The following is a 6,477-nucleotide window of genomic DNA, read 5'->3' on the forward strand; positions in this document are numbered from 1 at the left end:
ATAAATTCATGAAATCTGGACTAAAAGAAAACATTGTGCAAAAGATTTAAAGAAAAACTCTAAAGTTTCTGTTTCACTGTCCAGGAGCAACCATATTTTGAGTTGCCTCTAAGAAATATATTGTCAAAGATCCTCTAGCAGGTGAAATGCAATAGAAAATGAATCTGCTGAAAGAATAGATCTGATAATTCGTACAGTCATAGGATAAAATCAGGTTGGAAGGGGCCTCAGGGTATCATCCACTATATTTCTGTCTGGAAACCAGAGTATATGGATAAATGTAAAAAAAGCCAAAACAGAACAATACCAAAAAAAGAGTGGTCTTAATTTTTCCATCTGATTCCACAGTATGTGCATCTAATGAAGGAGACACTCCATAGGATGAATAAGAGTACCACTGTGCAACATTGATATTCCACAGTCTGAATGACAGTGGTTGCCAGTCTTCCTATTACTGTAATTGCTGGCTAAATGAACTGTAATTGTATTAAGTGGCAACTCTGAAATACGTATGTACTGTAAAGAGGAGCTGAGGCATTGCAGGCATAACAATTTGATTTGCAATATTTGGAATAAGTTGTGGGGGGGAGTTGATCTTCTGGATACTGGGGTAGGAAAGTGTGTTACCTCAGAGGGGTCTGGTTTGGTGAGGAGTTATGTGGAGGGCGATGCCTCATTGCAAGGAGTACAGCCCCTGGTGTCTGGGTGCCTGCTGCATCCTCTGCAGTAGCACTGGTGCCTGCATCACTGCTCTGGACACAGGGATGCCAGCAGGCACCAACTGAAGGAAGCCCATGCTTCATCACCTATTTTGCAGAGCGTCAGGCTGATCTGCAGGGATCAGAGCAGCAGTTTCACCTCCAAAAGCCATAGCACAGGGTGTGATATGTGACTTACACTGGGATTCATAAAAGAAAGTTCCGGTCAGTGTACCTTTAAGGAAACAGAGAAACCACCCCTGGCAATTTGTGTTAGAGCAACACATCTGAGTGCCCATCAAGAGCACTGCGTGGGCAATGGAAGGAGGGTCCGCAAACACAGATAGTTCTTTAGGTCAGTGCTGTTGGTGCACACTATTTGCACAGAGCCCACGCTTTCTGGCCTCAGTTCACCATTTTACTCACTAAAAATTGTTCGTTCTTTACATAACATGGAATGCAATAAGAGCGGATCACACAACGCTGAAAACTTTGCTGCGTTTTTGTGTTTCCTTTGACTGTTGTCAGTCTGCTTAATAATGAGGGAATTACAGTAGTTTCAATATGACTTTTCATCTTGATATGAAATCTAATGATAGTAATATTTTTAAAAGTCAAACCAAACTGTTTTCACTTATCCAAACCAATTGCTGCAGCATTTTGATTTGCTAAAATCTGGCATTACAGAACCATATTTTGTTCTAATTTAAGATAGGAAAATTGTTTCCTTCCTGGGCAATTTAGCGTGTATTTGGGAATATTTGTGGATGCTGTGCTTTGGATTGTGACTGAAAAGGGTATTAGTGAGGCTGAAAACATAACAGAAAGTGATCAAAGTGCGGCCCATGAAAATTCTGCTGTGAAACCCCATAAAATGGGAATAATATTCTCATGAAAAGTTTTCTGAGCAAACCCCCATAAAATGTCCTCTCTCCTTTTCCATTAGCCTGATGCGATAGTAGGCAACGGCATTCCTACCCAGGAGGGTTTGTTGCCGTTTTTTTTGCAGCAATGCTGCAACAATCCATGTTATTTCCAGGGCAGAAAGACAAAGGGATCTTTGTGGAGAAATGCAGCAGAATTCCAGCAGCCATTAAGTGAAGGGCATCCGGGCCATTGTTCTCGGTGCTCTTGGCTGAGTCCTTAACACCATTGCTGACAATGTTACAGTAACATTATTGTAAGCAGCAGGGAAATCATCCACCCTCAGAATCCTGTGAACAGTTCCCATTTCACCACCAGCAAATCAACTGCTGGCAGGGAAATACCCCCCTCCCTCCCTGACTGGGGATCCAGGAGGATTCCTCCCCACCACTCAGTGCAGGAGGGTTCACCAGGTCTCTGCTGCCTGTCCGGGAGCATCCAGGGCAGGGACTGACCCAAGGCCAAGGAATGCTCGCTTTGCAGCCAAAGCATTCTTAAGACATGGCAGTTCTGTACCTGGGAAACGGCCCATTACGGCCACTGAAGCAAAGATGCCAATTAAAGCAGCCCTCAGAGTGACCTCAGCCTCCCTGGCAAATGTTAGCCCAGCACCAGGAACTGCTGGGCCAACAGAGAGAAAAATGGATGAGGTTGCTGACTTCAGGCTGCATTGCACTGAGGAGTCGGAAAGGTTTAAAGGAGCTGAGACTATTCCCAGAGGCTGCTGTAATAGACATTTCCTCCTTGTCTTAACTCTGCTTCACCTGAATATGGTAGAACATTGATTTCATCATGCTCATTGCTCTGGGACACTCAGTGATGCTAAAATGGATTTGTGAATCCACCACAGGGCTTATGCAGGATCCAGTTCTGATCCCTCAGCAGAAGGGAGGTTGGATAATGCTTTCCTATTTGTACATGAATATTGAATATGTTTGTCCAGACTTCCAGCCCCAGCAATGCTGCACATGCAACTTGCTTGGGTGGACAGATGCATGGATGCATGGACACATGGATGGATGGAGGGAAGAATGGATAGAAGGATTTTCAAGAGGAACAAAGCTCTCAAAATGAACTATAAGCCAGGGTTTTAAGTGCTTTCCCTCACTTCTTCCCCTCCCCCTACCTCTCCTTAGTGTTTAATTGAGTCATCTGTAAGCATTTTGGTAGGTCAAGAATGCAATTAAATAGCCTGTCTATCGTAAAATATTTGAGCAGTAATACCTGATAAAATCATCATTATCTTGGAGTAATTGACCACATCAGATAATTAAGGTTCCTGAGGCAAAGCTTCGCCCCCAAAGGAAGTCCAGTGATATTAGAGCAGGGCAGCAGTAGTCAAGACTGTGTTAGTGTTTCCATTATAATCCTTATATTTTAGAGCTGCGTAATTCTACCAGTAAAATGGATGTAGTCTGTAAGTGTGTTAATGATTTGATCTCTTTTTTTTAATAACAGATTAAGGAAAATACTGAGTATTTTGGTCCAAATGACTGAAAAAATCATGCTGAAGAAATGAAGTTTGAATAAGACTTGTCTTAAAAATAGAGAAAAAATCCCAACAACAGAACAACAGGATTACATCCTATCTGAAACCTGGTGAATCTGCAGCCTGAAAAGGAAGAGTATAACAATTAGCTCAGCAAGTCTTTAGTGCTGTGAGTGCTTTCATATTTTGAAAACAAAGATAATTCTGCCATTGATTTTTCATAGTTGTAAGCACATACCTTGAAGACATATTTTTCCTATGCACCATCAGAAGAAGTTGTAAGAAGTGCAAAAAAACAGAAGCCTCTGGTCTCAGCTGTAGAAGTGGAACAAGTATATCCCTCTCTCTCTCGGACATGTTAGCAATAGCTTTGTCACAAAATTAATGGCAAATGTTACATCTCCTAAATGTCACTCTAAATACCTGAAAGCCATGATGGATCAAAGCAAGGTCTGTTTGTTTCCATCCTACCGTTTGTTTCTGACAGTGGTTGACACTGGATGTGTGGGAAAGACTCTATGTGCATAGCATGGTAACTTAAGCAGCTGATAATCGACCATTTAGGGTTTTCTTCTGCTATATGATTCCTTTGGATCAGAAGGTTTCTTGTAAATAACCACCACTTGTGTCTCAGTCTCTACTTTCAAACTCAAAAAATGGAAAAGCAACAGGTGCTGGAATTTGAAAAATGTCACTTCTTCTCCTTTGTACATCAGAACTGTACATCAGAAGTAAAGCATCAAGGAGAAAACTCACAGCCTGGGTTGTCATAGTCCTCAGAAATGAGTTGCCATCTCTTAACCTGGCTTGCCTCTGGCCAGCTAGAAGACAAATCAGCTCAAATAAACTTCACATTGGGTACAGGCCAGGCTGTGCCCCTTGCCCTAGGATTAAGACTTTGCTCCATGTCTCATTTCTGTTTAGTTGGATACTTAGAGCAGCCATGACCTCATTATGGTAACATCTGAGCACTTTAGTTTTTTCATTGCATCTGTTCTTTGAACCATTCTTAGAGAGTAAGGAAGGAATTTATAATAAAACGGAGGCAAAAGTGATGCAGGTACTGACATCTTCAAAGTATGCAGGGATTTTGCCTTTAGTATTGCAGACTCTAGCTGACTTAGGCACTCAAGCTCTGATCAAATCAAGATCGGATTTAACTTTCTAAATGAGTTAAGAAGAATAGTGCCCAGCTATATTGAAAAGATGAAGTGTGGGAGTACATAGGCTGCTCCAGGTCTTGCAGAGGGCTTGCTCAAGTAAGGTACCAGAGTTCCTACTGACTGCTGCACCACTGTTTTATTCCCATGGCCAAACCATTGCTCTGTGATGTGAAACAGTTTTTTCTCACCAAGTATTTGGAGTTGAGGATGTTGTCTGCATTAAAGCCTTTACATTTCCGTGCAGTCAGTGGTGGTGTTGCCATCTTGTGCTTTGCACAGTTTCTTTTCTCTGTAGTCATTTGTTTTCTGATTCTTTCTTTCTGAAAAGTGTCTTAATGAAAAATATGTACCCAAATGCTCTGTGTGAGCAGCCTCCACTGCTGAAGATCAATAACAGTTTATTTGATCACTGACAGCAAATGCTCTTTCAATTAAGCAGGTCACATAAATAACTTCATGGTTCCAGCATTATTTGGAAAGGTTGAGTGTGAAATAACTGTGATTGGGTTGGTGGTAGCAGTCCCTCAGAATGATTGGAGAGAAAAACTACCTAAGTGCTTGGATGCTGATCCTCACTTTAACAGGATGAGCCAAAACAGCCAAAGTGGGCTCAGAAACATCAATTAGAGTACACTTTTGTGCAGATTTTCAGCACTTTGCAGATTTTAAGAAAGATGAAAATGTCTTAAATAAATAAAACTCTTTACCTGGTATTTTTGTGGTTTGCTCCAGCTAGAAACACGACAGAGCACACCCTGAAATTCACATGTGTGTGTGTCTTTATATAGTTCTAAAGATGTCCCATTCTGCCTCTGGGAGTTGTTTCATCCCTACAGGCTTCTCTCATTTTTACAGCCACCACTTGTCTATGTCTTCCAACCTGGAAAAGGGTTTATACTCAGCAGTGTAACCTCTGTGCATGTAACTATAGGCACAAGCTGACATTAAAATCACCAGGCCAGGTCCAGGCATGTTATAAAGTCATAGTTCACTGAAATCAAACAGTCTTGTTTAACAAAGTGAGAATAACATCCTTGTGACAGAAAGATATAGAATAACACATGGAATACGCACTGAAAAAAAAGTGGAAAACTACAAATGACATTTCGTTGTCAAAAGCTTAGAAAAATAAAGTCTGCACACAAGAAATAACAAGAAACTTGTATTTCACAGTGGGGACCTGAACTAAACAGTGGGGATTAACTTTAGGAGTGTTCAATATTCAAATCAAAATCTAAAGTAAATTTCTGCAGTTATCCTTAATTCACAAATATTATAAGCCAAAAACTTGATCAAAGCCCTTTTGGATAGTTGGTTGTTCACAAAGCAGTAGGAACAGTCCTTGTTTCATTTGAGGCTGGCTCTGCAAATGGTGTTGCTGTTCTTTCCCCTTTAAGTTTTCCAATACTTGGTTTCTGTGGAACAGGTGGTAGGGGGAGAAACAGATTTTGCAGCTGCTGAGAAAAAGATCAGAGGCACCAACCTTGTTTAAAAATTCCACAATCAATTTAGGAAAAAAACAGTAAAACCCCAGGAAACTCCCCAACTTCACTAAGAAGTCCTCAGTTCAAAGATAGCCATTCTAGGAGGAATCCACAGGATCTGCCTATCAATAGGCATCTTAGAGAAAGAAGTGTTGGGTTTGGGGTTTTGGGGGTTTTTTTGCTACTTTTTTTTTCCTTTCTCTGCCACTGAGAAACAACTTCATAACTTCAGAACAAGGTGAAACTACGAACAGGGGCTGGTGGGAGAGAAGGATCAGGGGAAAGGGAGCTCATGTCCTGAGGACGACTTGCCTCTGTGAACTGTTGCTGTTGATCTCTCAGCTGCTGAAGAGTAGATGAAAATAACAATCTTCCATATGTTTGGGTCCATATCTGGAGGTTCTGAGCAACCCCAGGGTGCATGAAGCAGCTTGCTGTGCTTTAGACCCTAAACTCTTGGTTGTTTGTAGTATGACTTTGATGTCATCCCAGGAAGTGTCAAATGGGCTTAACTCTTTTTACCTGTAGAGAGTCAATACTCTTACAGGTACAGAGCAGTAGGTTTCCAAAGCAGACCCCAAAAAAGCTCTATAAGATAGCTGAGCTGATATAACACTTGTTTTTACTTTCTTACTTCTTAAAAAAAAAACCCTCAATATTAGAGTGATTTCCTACATCACTGTGGTACTTGGGCTTGGATTTCGTAACCACAGGGACTA

At 41.3% G+C, this 6,477-nt stretch overlaps 1 long non-coding RNA gene across 2 annotated transcripts in view; it reads left to right on the top strand.

Annotated features, from left to right (window-relative positions):
- Positions 1–4,005, top strand: part of LOC115946258 (uncharacterized) — a 175,248-nt gene extending 171,243 nt beyond the window's left edge. For both annotated transcript variants that reach the window (XR_004550074.1, XR_004550073.1), the window contains exon 14: positions 3,081–4,005. This is a non-coding gene — a long non-coding RNA (uncharacterized lncRNA). The remainder of the gene's footprint in view (positions 1–3,080) is intronic.
- Positions 4,006–6,477: the final 2,472 nt, after the last annotated feature.

This window comes from Melopsittacus undulatus, chromosome 10 (assembly GCF_012275295.1).
Source record: "Melopsittacus undulatus isolate bMelUnd1 chromosome 10, bMelUnd1.mat.Z, whole genome shotgun sequence".
Lineage (NCBI taxonomy): Eukaryota > Metazoa > Chordata > Aves > Psittaciformes > Psittaculidae > Melopsittacus > Melopsittacus undulatus.